The 17,500-nt window shown below is 36.8% G+C and overlaps 1 long non-coding RNA gene and 1 other non-coding gene across 2 annotated transcripts; both read right to left on the bottom strand.

The window, feature by feature from the left end:
* Nucleotides 1–10,769: 10,769 nt before the first annotated feature.
* LOC113736442 (uncharacterized) lies at nucleotides 10,770–11,140 on the bottom strand. The gene is made up of 2 exons (XR_011842223.1): nucleotides 11,016–11,140; nucleotides 10,770–10,850 (listed from the first exon to the last, which is right to left on the bottom strand). It is a non-coding gene; the product is annotated as an uncharacterized lncRNA (long non-coding RNA).
* Nucleotides 11,141–15,588: 4,448 nt separating this feature from the next.
* On the bottom strand, nucleotides 15,589–15,695 carry LOC113738300 (small nucleolar RNA R71). Its single transcript, XR_003460086.1, has one exon. It is a non-coding gene; the product is annotated as a small nucleolar RNA R71 (small nucleolar RNA).
* Between the last annotated feature and the right edge of the window lie 1,805 nt (nucleotides 15,696–17,500).

The raw sequence follows: 17,500 nt of genomic DNA, 5'->3' as shown, positions 1-17,500 counted from the left end.
ACCAATAAATAAAAGAAAAAGATAAAATTAAATCGATCTCACAATTTTTAGGCGATCCAAAGCATCCGTTGTTTCTTGACTAGGCAAAGGGGTTTAGCTCATTGTTGATGAGAAAAACCCATACAAAACTGAAGTGATAGCTGCGGCCATTATGTGGCAGGAGGAATCCACTACAGGTCACAAGGAAAAATCAAACGAAAAAACTACAGGGAAATGATTCAATGCTTCAATTGCTCCTGACATCCGAGAAGACAAAAACTACTAAGATGCAAAGGAAGGAAAAGTCAAAGCTAAAGCTCTAGAGTAGTGCTCTCCTCCTGCCATTTCTAATTTCTCTCTAATCAGCCTCCCCATGTGCGGCGGCTCCCATTTCTTTTAGAGGAAGACTTCCGCCGAATGACCAAAAAGGGCTTGTGTCTCTTTTGTTCCCAAAAATGCCCCTGCATGCCTTCTATTTGAATTCTTTCCCGATGATTGTCAAATTGGCATTAGTTGTGGTATTTTCGATCTACTCCCTGAAATAAATGCAAATTATGAAAAGTGAATAGAATCTAATAATTAATCCACATCGGGTCAGGTAATAGGGGAAGTTAATAATAAAATAAATGATAAAATTGCAACCTATCATTCGCCAAGGGGATCCGCTCTCACAATCTCTCTTTGTCATAGGTGCTGAAGTCTTGTCTCGACTTCTAAATTCCTTGATTGGGCAACAGGTCTTTGTCCCTTTTAAGGTTCCACTAGGGTGCCCGGTTGTAACCCATTTAGCTTATGCAGATGATGTGATTATTTTTCTAGTGGAATGAAGAAGTCGTTACAGCTGATTATGAAGGTGCTAGAGGATTATGCGGTAATCTCGGGACAGAAGGTCAATCATAGTAAGAGTTGTTTTTTGTCTCATGCTGGTCTCTTGGGTGTGCGGTGGCACATTGTTGCACAAATCACTGGCTTTCACGCACAATCCTTCCCAGTAAAGTATCTTGGGTGCCCGTTATACTCTGGAAGATGGAAGAAGAGTTATTTTGCAGCTTTATGTACTTCAGTTGTTAATAGGGTGCTATCGTGGAAAGAGAAATTAGTATCGTACAGCGGCAAATTGGTTTTGATATGGAGTGTGCTTTCTTCTATGCCTATCCATAATCTTGCGGCTTCCAATCCTCTTAAGGGGATACTTAGTCTATTGAAGAATATTTTTGCAGCTTTTTTACAGGGTGCTTCAGATTTTGGGCCACGTTTTCATTAGATCAAATGGGACCAGCTGTGTAAGCCTTATGGGGAGGGAGGTGTGGGTTTACGGTCGTTGCAGCATGTTTTTTATGCTTTTTCTCTGAAGTTGTGGTGGAAGTTCAGGCTGCGACAATCATTATAGGCAGAGTTCATCCATTTGAAATATAACTCAAATTTGCATCCTTGTTATTCCGAGGTTTGTCCAGGGCAATCTGCCACTTGGAGAAGGATGTTGGACGGTCAGGTGGTGGCGGAGAGGCATATAAGATGGGTATTGGATAGTGGAAACTCAAGTTTTTGGCACGATAATTGGTTAGGATCAGGGCCGCTATGTCGACAAGTAGAAATTTTTCAAGAACAGTCAGTTGCGGATTTCGAGGTTCAAGGTTGTTGGGATTTGCAGAAGTTATATAATGTTTTGCCTACGCGCTGTGTGCAGAGGGTCTTGGATGCTGCTCCACCTTCTTCGGATCAGGTGGGCATATTTGTTTGGTTTCCAAGTAACTCGGGTGAGTTTTCTATAGCGTTGGCCTATCAGGTAGTGCGGCAAGGTGGTAATAATTCTAGACTCTTTTCTTTTTTCTGGCATCGGGTCTGACCGTTGAAAATTTCCTTTTTTATGGTGCGATTAATGAATGGTAAGCTGCCGGTTATGGGTGTATTGCATAAATTTGGTGTATTAGGCCCGTCTCGTTGTTTTTGCTATCGGCATCCTTCTCAAGAAACTATTAACCATATTTTTTGTATTGGTGAGGTTGCTAGACAACTCTGGAGTTTCTTTGAAGTGTTGATTGGCGGGTTTGGTGAAACTTTCTCGATAAGGCATAAGGTGATTAATTGGTGGTTGAAATGTGGTCGAAGTCCTTATATTGGGTTCTTATTTCGAATTTTGCCCTCCTTGATTTGCTGGAACTTATGGAAAATGAGAAATAAGTTTGTTTTTGAAGGGAGGTTGTTGACTATGAAACAAGTTTGTGATCGAGTTTTTAATGAGCTTCAAGAGAGTTTTGGCGCTCAGTTTTGGGAGATTAGTACACCTAGTCCATCATGGCCTAGTTTCTTTGATGCAGTAGCCGGGTTGAGAATTTCTATGAATGTGATGGATGTTCAAGGGGTAATCCTAGGAGGAGTGGAGAGGGGAGGTTTGTTCAAGGATAGTGATGGGAGGGTCCTGTTAGCATTCTCCTGTTATTTTGGGGAGATGACCAGTTTATAAGCGGAAGTGAAAGCGCTACTCCATGGGGTGCGGTTAGGTATAGCTTGAGGACTGGCCAATTTACATTTGGAGTCTGACTCGTTGTTCTTATCCAGATTATATAGGGGAGAGCTAAGTGTCCATGGGTTGTGCAGCAGGAGTTACAAGAATTGTTGCAGTATAGCCATCACTACAAAGAGATTTCACATTTAGTAGTTACCCTATTAGCAAGCGTAAAGAGAATTGACAATTAGTTATATAGTTCTAGACAATTCTTACTTCTTTTAAACCTTGTTGCGAATTTCATAGGTTACTATTGCAAAAAGAACCAAATTATTGGTAGAGCTGGATAGATATGGGTTCATTGTCCTTTTGGCAGAAGAAAACTTCCATAGATTCACTGCACGACGTCATATTCCTAATTTTCGTAAATTGACGGAGTAGAAACAAAGTTCTAACACGGCTGTCTTTCTTTTTATCTTTTGTTTCTTTGATGATAAATCATTATAATATCATTAGTTATTATCTTTGCATTGTAATTAAATAAAAACTTAAAAAAACTTATATGCAAAATGCTCTTTAGGATTTTGATAGAATCTAGGGAAAAAATCCTCTCGTTCCGTCCTTGATCAAGACTCTGTCGCAGACAAGTTTAAATTTTTCACGAAGTTATTTGCAAATTTGTAAGCATGAGGCATGGTCAATCCTTGATTTCTTTCCATGGATGGATCTTTTCACTTCAAAGAAGTAGGGTACACTGCCTATATCTTTCCTTTGGGTAGGCAACTTCTAGTATGCCTCTCTTGGTTGCTATGTACATTGAGTTTTAGCTCAAAATTATCCATCACTAGAAAAAGTCAACTCTCGAACTTACTTTGGACAAGATTCGTAGACGGTGGGGTTTCATGCATACGCAACTTGGGTCAATGCTGTCGAGATTTTAACATCTCTACCTATGATAGTTGGAGGCAATTTACGAGCTAAACTATGAGCGTTAGAAGTCTGGAAGATTTTACTTCTTCCTGCTACACATGTACCTTGCCATATTTAGTGTTCTAATGTACTTGTTTGATTGTTTGCTAGCAGAATTATATAAATTTGTGTCTACTTATATTAACATCATGGGTTGTGTATTGATAGGTTTTACTCTCTTTTAAGAGATTCTTCTCTTCTCGAATTGGCAATTGGAGTATGCATAGAAGTTGTATCGTGGGTTGTAATTCAAATTCAAGGGACAAATTAAATAGCATAACATACCAAGAATTAGCATTTAACCATCTATTGGTTCAAAAAGACAAGACATCAGTGCGATACTAATTTATGCCACAAGAAGTTTAAAGTACATGGCTTGCAATACTACATGGTACTTGTCCATTGTAAAAACTAGATATTTCTAATATATTTTAGGACTTATTGTTTTTTTTTTAATAAACAGCAGGTTTTGAATTCAGTACCTCCTAATTATAATCCCTATCACTGTACCACCTAACCTAATCCTCCTTGCTTTTGTGATGCAAATGCCACTTTTCTTGGATCCATTCATGAATCACCAGATTTGACCTTTTCTTCTATGTGAATTTTTTCTTACTCAATAATATGTTTGACATTCTACTAAATGTAATCAAAGTCACTCCAAATTCCAAATTGATTGACAATAATATCTCAACATATTCTTGAATATGGGACGTCAACGTTATCCCCTCCCTAATGGTCAACTTCTATCTCTTAAGACATAGAAGAGAATAGAGTAAATGCTTTTGGCATATGTGTCTATTTCTTTAGTTGCCTTAAAAGGGTCTGCAATTTATGATATTATGGAATTTGTACTAATCAAAGTAATATTCTCTTTAACGCCCAACCACATCCCGGCCGATGCCATGACCCATTTGACGGCAAGTGGCAAACATTTTCCTATAAATAGAGGTCAATCTACACAAGCTTTCTCATCCTCCTAAAATAAATTTTGATTATATAAAATAATTTGAGCAAAAATGAGTTCCAAGAAATTTCTTTTCTTTTGCATTTCCTTGGCTTTAGTTCTAATGATTACCTCGCAGGTGGCCGCTGGGGAGTTGGCCGAGACTTCCAATTCAGTTGACAATTGTAAGAATTTATTCTCCAATTCCCCAATATTGAAACTTCTCGCAATTTGATCCACTTATCAGAATAGGGTTATACCGTAGCTCATGGTATCATAATAGAGAAATTCCATCTTGTCTTACCTGTCTAGGTTTTTGTGTAGCATATGTTAATTTAAATCTTTGGACCACAGAATTGAACATTTCAATTTATGTATATAATTTCGGTTGTACATGTGACGGGTCGGAGTACTAAGAAACATAGCTGACCTTTAGATACACGTTCGATAAGCTGAACATTTAGGTGTCAAGCCTTTCCTGAAGCTAGACTTGGGGTGTAATACTGGTTAATACATGTTTTCTCTTATTCTCAATTCGATTAATTTTCCTTCTAGTTACGCCGGTTGCGTAATTCTTATTTTTGCATAAGTATGGATATACAACATGTAACTTTTAGCCAAGTTTAAAACTTTAATTTTATATGTATGACCTACATCCAAGCGTACTATTACGAAAATTCTTAATATTGATAGTGTATAAAAAATTAATTACAAGAATTATGTTTACTATAATAAAATTCTCTATAAGTTTGTAGTGATTAACCATGTTAAGAGAATTTGTAAAAAGAAAAATGACACTAATTTTGACACGTTCGTTGTAAGACAGAATTTCAAATGATAATGATACTTAATTGATATGATATGCGTTAACCAAAAACATGCACACAAATCTGTTCAAAATTTACTATTCAAAATTGATACCGAATTAATTAACGTGCATGCCCTATTTATGCTCATTGCAGCCAAGACAGATGAAGCAAATGGCCTAAAAGAAGCCAAGTACCTAGGTGGCTATGGTGGGTACCCCAGAGGAGGATATGATGGTTATCCCGGAGGGGGGTATGGAGGGTATCCTGGAGGAGGTTATGGGGGATACCCAGGTGGTGGATATGGGGGCTATCCAGGAGGAAGGTATGGTGGATATTCTGGGGGTGGATATGGAGGGTATCCTGGGGGTGGCCGTGGTGGTTATGGTGGAAATTGCCGCTTTGGTTGTTGCGGCCGAAACTATTATGGTGGGGTTGCAAGTGCTGCTACTATCCTGGTCAGGCTGTGGATGCTGAGCCTCAGAACTAATAAAGCCAGCTCCTAGCAAGCTCATGAATGCTTAAGCAAGCTCACTGGTGATATATAGCAGTACTTAGTAGTGTGAAGTGCAGATAAGAGCTTGATGAGTGATGTAATATGTGTAATCATGTGTGACTTCTGTGAGCGCTTTATATGTAATGGCAATACATTTTCATGCAATTTGAAGATGGTTCTGTAATTTTCGACCATAGAAGACTGAGTAATATTAGTATTCCATTAGAAGTTGGTTTATCTAAATGAGTTACCTATTATCAAATTGCTTTTTATTGCTGTTTTGGGTATGCTTAATCGATCAATCTAATACAAGTATTTGCGATAACGCATTTGACGAACTGAATCTTCTTAATTTCCTGTTCGGTTATGTGTTTACCTTACTCATGCACCTGTCTGTCAGATATAGTTTATAAGCTGAAAGAAATGATAAAACCAAATATTTAATCTAGCCATGGAAGAAATATGTGAAAGTTACTGATAGAACAGAATTTGTTTACTTAGTTTCAAGATCTAACTCTCTCAAATATGTCAACCATCTAATTGACTAGTTGACTATGAGAGATTAAAAATTGAGCTATTGTGGAATGGGAATATCTGTTATGAACTTGGTGCATAAGTGCCCTCAAAACACAGACATGTGGGCATCACTTCTGGGAGACCATCCTAATCACCATTCTAGAGGGCTCCAATTTTGTATAAATCAATAAAACTTAAAGTTCAAGAGCTCAAAACACTTAAGAGATACTTTCTACTACACTACAAAATCTGAAGTATATTTTGTTAGAGAATTATCCTGCAAGAAGCCAAAACTTGGCGCGCAGTTTCACTATCCCAAAAGAAAATTTGAAGTCCACATTGTCCGCGTGGGATACGAATGGTATCTCTGCATTCTATGAAGTATTGGTCTCTAATATATTCTATATATGATATTATTGTTTCTGTAATGCAATTGCTCCAGAATTATATTGGCTGTTGAGAATTTTTTCTTGGCAAGTATTCGTGCATTGCAAAGTTTGACATGTTCTTCATTTGTTATATATTATCTTTAGTGTAAAGATGTTTGACTTGTTATGCAACTTGGAATGAACATAATCAAGTCACTCCAAATTCCAAGTTGATCGACAATAATGCTTGAAATATTCATGAATGTAGGACATGAATTATTCTCTCCATAATGCTCAAATTGTTTCTCTAAAGAGATACAAGACAGAAGACCAGATTAAGTGCTTTTTGTATATCTCTATTCCTTTAATTTCTTCAAAGGGATTGCAATTTATGATAGTAAGGGCTTTGTATTAATTACAGCAATCATCTATTCAACGGCCAACTACATCATGGGCCAACGCGATGCAAACGAGTCAAGTCGAGTCGAGTTTTGACCTAATCGAGTCGAGACTTAATTTAGTTTTATCGAGTTTGAATTCGATGAGCTACTAATTTAAAACTCGAGCTTGAAAAAATAAAAAATAATTATTTTATTTTTTTAAAAATAAATAAAATAAATATTTTTCTTAATAAATAATAAAATATTAGAGATATATATGTAAAATAAAAATAAAAATATATATACTCAAACTCGCGAGCTTAATATTTTTGAGTTTGAGCTCGAGCTGGAATTCGATTTGGCCATCTCAAGTTCGACTTGAGTTCGATATTAATCGTGATCAACTCGAGTTTTGACTCGAGCTGCTCGCGAGCGGTTCAATTCATTTATAGCTTTAGCCAGGACGCGAGTGGCTCAATTCGTTTATAGCCCTAGCCAGGACCTTTTTTATGGCAATTTGGCCTTTATAAAATAGAGATCAATCTACTCCAGCTTTTTCGTCATTCACAAAAATCAGTTTCAATACTTAAAATACCTTCAGCAAAAATGGGTTCCAAGACACTTCTTTTCTTTTGCATTTCCTTGGCTACAATTCTAATGACTAACTCAGAGGTGGCAGCTAGGGAATTGGCCAAGACTTCCACGTCTGTTGACAATTGCAAGACATTTATCCTCTACTAATTTCTGCTTTTCTTAAAGGACCACAAAATATATCATAGTTCAAATTATGTACTTATATTTCAGTTATACATGTAAAGCATTGGTGTATTAAGACACAAATCTGAGCTCTTTAAAGTATAATAGACGTCAACTAAGGTGTACAAGCAAGCGTTCAAGGCTTCCCTGACGCGGGACTCAGGGCATAGTGGGTGGTCATCTATGGCAACGATAAGCCTACCTACGAGTTGGTTGCATTTAACCATTTTAAAGACAATATTTGATTTTCTTGGCACATAGTTTAGAAGGAAAAGACTTCCAATTGAGTATAAAATTATTGTTTTGGTATTCGTTAAACTAAAAGCATGTATAAAAATTAGTCCAAATATGAAAATTTCAAAATGTATGACGCCAAATGAATTAATGTGAAAATGTCATTTCTAGATTACAATAATAAACGTATTTATTATCCTCAGTGCAGCAATGACGGTTGACACGGATGGCCTAAAAGAAGCAAAGTACCCTGGAGGTGGCTACAGAGGGTACCCTAGAGGAGGCTACGGAGGTTACCCTGGTGGTGGATATGGGGGACTACCCAGGAGGAGGTTTTGGGGGATATCTTGGGGCTGGATATTGTCGCATTCGTTGCTGCGGCCAAAGCTATTATGGTAGGGATTGTAGGTGCTGGTCATATCCTGGTCAGGCAGTGGCTTGCTGAGCCTGAATGCTAACAGAGTGAGCTTCTAGCACCGCCACTAATGCATAGAGCTTGGGAAGGGATGTAATATGGACTGAAAGTATTCGGTAGTTTGAGATTTCTATTATGTGTCTCTTTTATGAGCACCTTTGGTGTAATGACAAAATAATCTCATGCCATATGAAGTCATTTTAGTGGCATTGCACTAAAACATGTGTAATTTTTGTAGTCCAAAATACAACAAATTCAAGACTAATTTTGGTTGATTCATCTGTAAGTTAGTTAACCATTATCAAAGTGTTTTTTTAAAAAAAAAAATTTCTATTTTGGGTATACACAATTAACTAATCTAACCCAGATATTTGTGGTAATAGTTTTTACAAAGTCTCTGTCCATCCAATTTTGTTATATGTAACTAAAAAATAGATTAAAAAAAGCCCTTACCCTACCTCCACCTTCTCGGTCAAAATTAGTATACGAACTGAAAAGAAATGATAGAACGAAATATTGAAGGGTTAATTACATACAACCCCCTCATGGATTCACAAATTGCTACGTGATCTTTTTGACATTTCAAAAAATGTCCATATAACTCTTTTGTAGTTTCATGTAAAGTAAAAACTTAAAGAAAAGCAGTCTTTGTAAAATCATCAGTTGAAATACTGCTTATACTTGAGCACTTAACCGAATAGTGGTCCGATCATTTTACATAAAATCAGAGAGGGATTATATGGATAAAGACAAATATCACATGAGAGATAAAGTAAATATTTATGTAAATTATGGGAGATTAACTGATACTATAATTTTATCACATTCATTTCTGGAGTATGTCTGGTTGAATTGACATAATCATTTGTTCTTTCTGTTTATTTTTAACTTTACATAAAAATATAAAAAAAGTTATGTGAATACATTGAATCCCTACAAGAGTCGTGGTAATATGGAAAAACCCAGGTGGAGTCATGTGTAATTTACCCAATATTTAATCTGACCATACAAAAAATTCATGCTAAAAGCTCAAGTAGATGTTGTTTTGTTTACCTGGTTTCACGAAAACGTCAAAAATCTGTTTGACTAGTTGACTACGAGAGATTGAAGATTGATGTCAGCTATACAAAAAAGTAGTAGAGTACACAGAATTTGAGGCACAAGGATGTGTAACACTTGTGCATGAGCATGTTAGGTTTTCAAGAACCATATTTTGGATCAGCATATATGAAGGGTGATGCGACAGCCAAAAACGCAATCCGAGTTGAGTTGTGGCAAGCTGAGCGAGCTGAGGGTGACCGAGCTGACGGGAAGGAAGCGAGCGAGCTATCCTGCAAGAAAGAGTGAACGGCGGGGCTAGTTCCCCGGAGTAGCTCCGACGATCAAGTCAGTAAGAGCTTGTGAGTAGAGTAACCGTATAGAGTACTGTAGATAGCATACCTTGTGCTGCCTTGTGGTGCTGTATTTATAAGCTTGTGGATAGTAGTTTCCTTATAGGACCATGAGTCCTAGTAGAGAGGGGGTCTTTCTAGGGTTTCGCCTGCCAACTCCGAAAGGTTCGGGGGTCGCGGCCCACGAGGCCCATCCCGCTGAGAGGCGGCGGCCACGGCTGAACTGGCGCCCCTTACACCCGAACTGATCTGTCCGAGCTGACAGATCACCCAATCCAAACTGACACGTGGCATCCGTAGATTGGCCCTACTACAACGGGGTCCTTTAATTGATTGTAGTTTGTCGTTTTTCAATATCAGTCACATGACTATCTAATTTCATAAGCTTTAATAACACAATATAGTAAATAAATTCAGAGGACATAACTTTGTTCATTGCTTGAAGTTTGTTGCACACAACTGTCTCTAGTTCTACTCGTAAATGATCGATCATAAACCGACCTTTACCTTTTTTATCGTTTCTTTTTCCTGTCTGAAAGGAGTCAAAACTTAATGTAGGTTTTCGGAATCTCTAGGTGAAATCTCAAAGTGTTAAAGAATTTCTAAGCAAATACTACTTGAACAATTATGGGTATACTTTACACAATGATGCATGTGAGTGAATCCAAGTAGAAGTGCTAGCTGTTCAAAATTGAAGCACGCATAAGATTTCACTTTCATCCTATTGAAGTAGAAAAAAGTACATCATTATATGCAATAATTCATCTAATGGTGAATGGATACCACTGATTAAGTTCTTATTTTCATAACACAGTACATAGTTTTTGTACATATAGGCTCTTAATTTGCTCCAAAGGCATTGAAGCATCAGGATGCATAAGAGCTGGATGTTAGTTTTGCGGTTCAGTTTCTGGCTTAGCATCCACAGCCTCACCAGCAAATGTACAACACCTGCACCCATAATAACCTCGGGCCACAGCAACCATAGCGGCATCTGCCACCACGGCCACCACCACCATAACCACCACGACCGCCACCATAACCACCATCTGGGTAACCGCCATATCCACCTCCAGGGTACCCTCCATATCCACCACCAGGGTATTTGGATTCTTCCAGGCCATTAGTACTCTTCTCTGCAGCATTGGCTGCAAATCGTCACAGGATCGTGTGCAGAATTATTAGTTAGTGCATGCATTTTAGCAGGAAAAAAAACCGTCTTAGAGTAAATTATGTTATGCAAAAATGTCTATATTTTGTAGGTATAAGCTTGTTGAAAAAGGAAAGAATAAGTTCTTGAATGAATAACTTACAATTTTCGGCCAAATCCCTGGCTGTCACCTCTGAAGCAATCATCAGAACTACCACCAAAAGGCATAGGAAGAGAATTGCCTTGGAACCCATTTTTGTTTTCCTCACACACCTTGGTTTATGAACTGGTATTGAGAACAATGAGAAGGATGAGGAGGCTGGAGCATTCTCTTCTCTATTTATCTATGTTTTCAGAATCGGACTGGGTATCAACTCAGTCGAGCTCAGGGGTCAGGGGTCAATAGGTTCAACCAGATTCGATCAGGGTTGAACCGGATGACGTCATAAATAAAAATTATTTAAAAATTAAAATATTATATGTAAAATACCAAATAACATGTTAATATTAATAAAGGTATATTCAAATATATATTTGATGTTTCAAATATATTTAACAAGAAAATACAAAGAAATTAGAACAATCAAGTAGCAATTTATATTCTTTAATGAGCATTAATAAGTTTAGAATTAAAATTATGAACTTAATTGAAAAATAACACCAAACTTTAAGACAACAATTATAAAGTATGAAATATTTGAGGTATATTAATAATTTTTAACAACCTAGGGGTCAAAACATAATATTAAAAATATTTTGCCTTTAAAAAAAAGTAAAAAAAAAAAAGTCACTTGATTGATTCTTGTTGGTGGGATGGACCGGCGCGGTGGTGGATGGCAGAACCCGAGTGTATTGACTGCAAACGTGGCACATGGTCAACGGCTTTGGGTTTGGCAGGTCCTCTACACCAGGTTCTTATTTTTCCGGTCAAACCGGGTCAAACTCGATTTTTGACTTGGTTTGATCGAGTTTTAAAATATCCGATTTTTAGAGTTAATTCGGATCGAACAGTTGGCTGGTTCCCGGTTCGATCGGTCGGACCGGCTGATCTTGTCCGAGTTTAAAAACAGAGCTATTTATAGGTAGATTTACGTAACATGGTTCTCAAAGAGGGAGAGATAAAAATATGCATGGAAATGTGTCCACCCCATAATTTAGTTGGCAGCTGAAGATGGCTGCAATATTTGATAGAATATCCAACTTATCACAACTTGGATATTCTGTTTGGATTTTATATTCTAGTGGCATTATTCAAATCCATGGAGGGAGATAGTCAACCATGTGATCAATATCTATGGCCCATGTATAATGGCAGGATTCATGAATGGACGTACATCACTAGTACTACTAGTAGGAAGTTAAAGTATCCAATTAATTGTCTGTGACTTTTATCACATACACTAGAAACATGTATACAGAGTGCTCGGGGCGGGGGTGGGTCATCCATCCCACATCGATAGATTGTGGGGTAGTTACCCTGGATTTAAAGTCCTCAACCGCACTTCCAGTTACCAATTGGCTGGATGGTATTGGTTTGTGGGTTCTACCTTAGATTGTGCTTGCACCAGGATTTCTATTACCTCCGAGTGTTCATTTAACTTTGTTGGGTGTTTTCAGTAATTTCGACTGTTGAAAAAGAAACATGTATACAGATGTCAAAAATATTTGTGCACTTGTTACATATAAATCTTCAAGACAAATCGTGTCGCTACTCAATGTAATCACGAATATGTTTGCAAAGCTACTCAAATTCAGCCAAAAAGTGGCAAATTCATACTTTTTTTTTCTTAACTTTAGTATGCACATTCTGCATTTGTGTAAAAGAAGCCATTGAAGAATTTAAAATTTTCAATTTGCTCAGTTTGGAACCTGTGACTTTTTATTACTAGTTTTAATAAGGATTAATAATATTTTGCTCCCTTGGAGTAGAGTTTGTGATCATACTTTTCCCTCTAGAATGAAAAAATTATACAATCTTGTCCTCGTTAACACTAGATATTAACTAATTTATCAACACCAATAAAAAAAAAGTGATTTAATGACTAAAATGCCAATGTTACTGTGATGCATGGCCAGAACACTCAGGTGATACAATGTGCAAAGAAACAACAACAGAAACAAGAAATAGGATCGAATAAGGAGAGGCATCTATAGAAATTAGTATAAAGCCTGTTTAACACTCTATTACTCAATATTAGGCCATGTTCTTACGGTATCATCAGTAAATCAATGAAAGAAGGGCTGCTGATCATTATTGGAATTCTCTCGAGAGTTTTAGTTGTGAGGTTGCAGTTTATGTTATACTTGTTTCTTTTCCCCCTTATGTTTTACTTGTTGGTTTTAAAGAATGTTAAGTTTATTGCTAAATGATAAGTGAATATTTAACGTATATTTTGTACAAGTTTGGCATGAACTTTTGGTATGTTTTGAGAAGATTAAAGCCATATTTGAACTCTTTTGGTGATAATTGATTAAATATTGTTTAAGTGCTCAAAATTTGATAAGTAAGAGGATTAATGTGTTAATTTTGTAAAATTATGAAGGATATTGATATATGGAATTCATGCACGAGATGAAGGAATTCTAAGAATTGTCCTGAGGATAAAGTACAAGAGAAACTAGGAGCAAACATGAAGAGAAAAGAGAAAAAGTTAAAAAAAAAACTGAAAATTCATCAGCACAGATCCGAGCTCGGATCCGTACGAGTAAAGGGCGATCCGAGCCCTCGTCTGTACTTCTGGAGTAATGTATCCGAGGACAAACGATCCGAGCTTGGATCCATAAGAGAAAGGCCTTGGATCAGCTTTGATCCGAGCTCGGATCATTCTTCACCCCTCGGATCCGAGGTTCGGATCTGCTTCTCTTTTCTGCAAGTGGCACAACCATTTTTTCTCACTTTTCACACAACTTTCCAGCTATCTTAAGTGAGTGAATTCAGTGGCACATGCTTCTGCAACAAAAGGGAAGACAAAATGAGTTAAAGAAAGTCAAAACAATATTTCTTTTGACTTTCTTTACAAAATCTGAGTTGTTGGAATCATGAAGAAAAAAAAAGGTGTCTTTCTACCACCTTTTATGCAGAAACACAGGGGAGAAGCTAGAGGACCTTACGTAGCTAGTTTTCCTTCTTATAACTAGTTTCTCTCTAGTTCTTTGGTGAAGCATTTTTTGGAGTTTTCACTTGTAATCATCTTGTACAAAAACATAGCAGAAATTGGAGGGCTTCACTATTAATTGGCTAAGCTTTCTTTTATCTTTCTTGTACTTGTACTTTATGATGTTTTGCATTAATAAACTTGTGAGTTTGATTGTTAAATCATTCATGAGTAGTTAAACTTCTTAATCTAAGGAGTAGATGAAACTTATGGTTAAATGATATGAATTGAGTGTGATTTACACTTGTTATATCTTGTATTAACTTGTCTACTTGTGCAGTTGTGATTACTTGTTATTGATTGATCACCAATAGCATGTTTATAGTTGTTATTGTTCAATGAGAATTGGTAGTAACAATGGAAACACATGAGTAGAACTTAAGTTGTATGTTCATGAAAATAGAGATACACTTAAGTGGATTACTTAGCATTTCATGAAAGAAAACAGAGTAGTAGTAGTATTTCACCATGAAAATAGGGAAAATTGAACTACTCTAGACCATTTCATCATGAGAATGAGACTTGGTAATATTAGAAATGAATCCCTGGTTAAACAAGAATAATAACAAGAGGTAAATCTGTTCATTTGTCTTATTTATACCATAAGTGGAAGCTACATCCCTAGATTTATTCTTGAGTGAAAATTCTTCATTTGCATTTAGCATTTGTTAAACTAGATTTGTAGATCAGATTTGTAGACAATAGCAATATACTTTCTCTGCTCAAATTCATTTGTAAGTCTAAATAATAGAGAAAAATAAGGGCTTAGTACTTGTTCAATTTGCTCATCGTAGGATCGACCCGATACATATCCTACATTACGATTTCGGCCTGTATACTTGCAGTCAACGAGTATAAAATCGGATTTAAACTTGCATTGATATAAAAATTCCATCGAGTTTTTGGCGTCGTTGCTTGGGAGCGGCAATATTAGGGCCTAATCATCTCTATTAATGTAGATATTTTCATTGTTTTTATTCAAGTTGTTTATAGTTGATTTTAATAATTAAAACTGTAAAATTTCTCTTGTTTTTATTTGTAGTGTATGCACCGATCAAATCGAGAAGTTGAACTTTTCGATCCTGAAATTGAGAGGACACTACGGAGACAAAGGAGGAATACACCACATCAAGAGGAACAAGAGGTTTGGCAGCCGATAGAAGAAATCTTGATAGAATTACCATTTGAAGAAGAAATGGCGGAAAATGAACCAAATAGGTGAATTCTACGAGATTTTGTTTTACCGGAAACACAAGGTTCTTAAACTAGCATTTAAGGCCAACGGTAAATGTCAATAATTTTGAGATTAAACCATCACTGATTCGAATGGTACAACAATCTCAATATAGAGGTAATGCTACCGAAGATCCAAATTCTCACTTGTCAAAATTTCTTGAAATCTGTGATACAATTAAATTTAATGGTGTTAGTGATGATGCAATTAAACTTCGATTGTTTCCATTTTCGCTAAGGGACAAGGCCAAAGTTTGGCTACAATCTCATCCTCGTAACACTTTTACAACTTGGGCTGAATTAGCTAAGGATTTTCTTAATAAATTCTTTCCACCTGAAAAAACTGCTAAACTCAGAATGGATATAACTAGTTTCTCTCAACAGAAAGGAGAGACATTGTATGAAACTTGGGAGCGCTATCGGAAATTGCAACAAAGATGTCCTCATCATGGTCTACCAGATTGGCTAGTAGTCCAAATATTTTACAATGGTCTCACCTATCCAACAAAGACGCATGTAGATGCGGCAGCGGGAGGAGTACCAATGGGCAAACGAACGAGGTAATACAAGGAGAACCGTAGGTATGCTTGAAGTAGATACCTTGAATATGTTAAGTGCAAAAATGGATAATGTGGTTAAGATACTTAATAGGCACGTTGGTTCTAACTCTAATCAAGAAGTAGTTGTTGCATGCTGTACTACTTGCGGCGGAGATCATGATGATTCTATGTGTTCTAGCAGCGAACAGGTTCAATATCTCAACAATTACAACCGTCCACCCCAAAATAATCCATACTCCAATACCTACAATCCAGGATGGCGTAATCACCCGAATTTTGGATGGAAGGATCAAGGGAACCATCAAAGACCAGTTAATCCACCGGATTTTCAACCGAAGCAACCATTTTCGGAGTCTAAACCAGCTTGGGAATTAGCAATTGAGAAGCTAGCAAATGTATCAAATGATAAAATTGAAAAGTTAGCCAGTGTCACTACTCAACGGTTAGAAAGAATTGAAGGAAGGATGGACCAACTCACCAATATGTACAGGAATGTTGAGGTCCAATTAGGGCAAATAGCAAATGCGGTTAACAATCGCAACCAAGAAAATTTACCTAGTAAGACTGAAGTGAATCCGAGAGACCATGTCAATGCAATCATTCTTAGAAGCAGTAAAACGGTTGAAGGACCTAATTTTGGAAATTCAGGTGGTGAAAAAGACAAGGAGCAATCAATCGAAGGGGAGAAAGAAAGCCGAAATGATCATGTTGTCATTGATATTGATGCACTTCCTCCCAAATTAAATTCTCAGTTAAATTCTAATGTGATTCCTTTTTCTCACAGGTTGAAGAAAGATGGACAGGATCGGGAGTTTGAAAAGTTCTTCAAAATGTTTAAACAATTGCACATTAACATTTCTTTCATTGATGCTATAACACAGATTCCCTCTTATGCACGTTTCTTGAAAGACATTATGTCAAGAAAGAGAAAAATTGTAGATAATGATATGATAGCATTAACGAAAGAGTGTAGTGTATTGATTAAAAACAAACTCCCTCCTAAATTGAAAGATCCGGGAAGCTTTTCTATTCCTTGCACAATTGGTCAATTGCATTTTTCTAATGCTTTATGTGATTTAGGTGCAAGTGTGTTATTCTTGCCACTATCGGTTGCCGGAGGCTGGGACTTCAAGAGCTAAAAACTACCAATATCACATTGCAATTGGCAGATCGGTCAATCACACATCCAATGGGTATTTTGGAAAATGTGCTCATAAAGGTAAGACAATCTATAATACCTGTGGATTTTGTTGTCTTAGATATTGAGGAAGATGTGAGAATGCCAATTATTCTAGGACGACCGTTTTTAGCCACCGCATGAACTATAATTGATGTGGAAAAAGGTAAGCTTATATTACGGGTTAATGGTGAGGAATTGGAATTCATTTTGGATAATAAAGAAAGGAGTATAGAGCCTACTGCTCTTGTTTCTAATATGCCATGTGATGAAAAGATTAACCAAGAAAGGAACAAAGAAGTTAAATATATAAATGTCCTTGGTACTAACTTTCATGGTGTAGGAGCAAGGGAGGAGAAGATAAGGATGGAAGTTGGCTTAATAAATTCGCCATTCCATGAAGAAAGTGGAGAAAAGTTGAGCCAACTCGAAAAGGACAAGCAAACTCCACTCCAAGGTAAAGTCGAGTCTTTCTATGATAAGTCTAATACTCCTTCTTGGCATTTGAGGAAATTGGACTATG

The sequence above is a fragment of the Coffea arabica genome, chromosome 3e (genome assembly GCF_036785885.1).
Source record: "Coffea arabica cultivar ET-39 chromosome 3e, Coffea Arabica ET-39 HiFi, whole genome shotgun sequence".
Taxonomy (NCBI): Eukaryota; Viridiplantae; Streptophyta; class Magnoliopsida; order Gentianales; family Rubiaceae; genus Coffea; species Coffea arabica.
The sequence above is the reverse complement of the archived record's forward strand: the minus strand, read 5'-3'. Positions and strand labels throughout refer to the sequence as shown.